The sequence below is a fragment of the Bison bison genome, unplaced genomic scaffold, assembly GCF_000754665.1.
Source record: "Bison bison bison isolate TAMUID 2011002044 unplaced genomic scaffold, Bison_UMD1.0 scf7180017851713, whole genome shotgun sequence".
Taxonomy (NCBI): domain Eukaryota; kingdom Metazoa; phylum Chordata; class Mammalia; order Artiodactyla; family Bovidae; genus Bison; species Bison bison.
The window spans coordinates 7,217-8,665 of record NW_011482286.1 but is presented as its reverse complement, the minus strand read 5'-3'; the positions used below and the strand labels follow the sequence as shown (position 1 = coordinate 8,665).

Sequence of the window (1,449 nt, the reverse complement as noted above, 5' to 3'; positions counted from 1 at the left end):
ACCTTTCTCCTTTCCGCGTCCGTTCCTCCTCCCCCATTCCGGTGTCCCACAGGCAGCGACGAGAACCTTCACACTGACCTGAAAGAACCAGGAGCAACAACTAGGGGCTCGCAGACGGCTCCGGGTCCGACAACACCGAAGGAGGGCCAGTACCCGGACCAGTGCCCACTTCTGGGCCCAACGGTCACGTGAGCGTCGCGTCACCCGAGCTCCGCCCCCGCACCCCGCCCACCAGCCGGCGTCTGCTAACCGCCCACCGCCTCCCTCGGGCAGGTGCCTATTAACCTCTCTGGGCCCTTTTGTCCTTTTCCTCTTCTTGAGAAGTTGGTCAAAGAAATAATTTTAGTAAAAACCACAGAGGTGGGGACTTACCTGGCAGTCCAGTGGCTGAGCACTCCGCGCTTCCACTGCAGCGGGCACGAGTTCAATCCCCGGTGGGAGAACTAAGATCCCACATGCTGCCTGGCGCCACCAAAACAAAACAAAACAAAACCTCAGAGGCTTTTTTTTTTTTTTTAATGGGTTGGGCAGTCTGGGGGAGGAGTCTAACTTTGCTCTTAAATTCCATTGAAAGAACGTAGACGTATAAATGAAATCCTATAACTGTGAACTTTAATATTGTACAAAGAGTAGAATATTGCACTTTTAGGAAAAAAATGTTACCGTCAAAGTGAAATTGTCCCTTTTTCCTGCTAGCAAAACATAAGTTTTCTAATGAGTTAAATATTTAGATCTGAAAATGATTTTATATTTGAAACAAAATGAAAGAAAGAATGATTTTTATTTTTAAGTGAGAGAATGAATACACAACGGACGATGACCAGATGACAATAGAATTGTAATGCACAACCTCTGTAGCAAGCAGCTGCACAAGCCAAACCACAGCCTCTACAGCAGTCTTGTGGACTTGATCAATGACTACCAGCCTTCCTATTTTTGCCCTGCCACCAACTAGAGAAATCTAAATATGCTCACCAAACCAATCACATAAAATACCTCTGGCTCACCAGCATTTCACTGCCAACAACTTCCAATCAGAGAAAAGATGGTCTTCCTTTTTTTCACTCTAAAGTTTTCCCATTGCCCTGCCTGTCTTTAAGTCTCTGCCAAACACAAGTTAGGGTGGCTAACTCCCTTGTTATAACAAGCTCTGAATAACTAGCTTCTGCTTCTACATAAGCTTTTCGTGTAGAAGGTCTTTAAAAACACAATAACTGAAAGTTGAACGATTAAGAACAGAACTGATGGATTTGATTACATGAAAACGTTAAGAGACTGGGGACACATGCATTTCTCCCTGCTCTTTTTTTTAATTTATTTTTTTATTGAAGTATAGTTGCATTAAACGTTGTGTTAATTGTTGCTGTACTCCAGTGACTCAGTCATGTATACATATACATTCTTCTTCATATTCTTTTCCATTATGGTTTATCACAGGGTACTGAATAT

General features: G+C 43.6%; 1 protein-coding gene across 1 annotated transcript in view; it reads right to left on the bottom strand.

Annotated features, from left to right (window-relative positions):
• LOC104996970 (transcription elongation factor A protein-like 4) overlaps positions 1-208 on the bottom strand; it is a gene marked incomplete at its 3' end in the record, with an annotated part of 1,174 nt that extends 966 nt beyond the window's left edge. Inside the window, exon 1 of the mRNA XM_010851384.1 lies at positions 79-208. The remainder of the gene's footprint in view (positions 1-78) is intronic.
• Between the last annotated feature and the right edge of the window lie 1,241 nt (positions 209-1,449).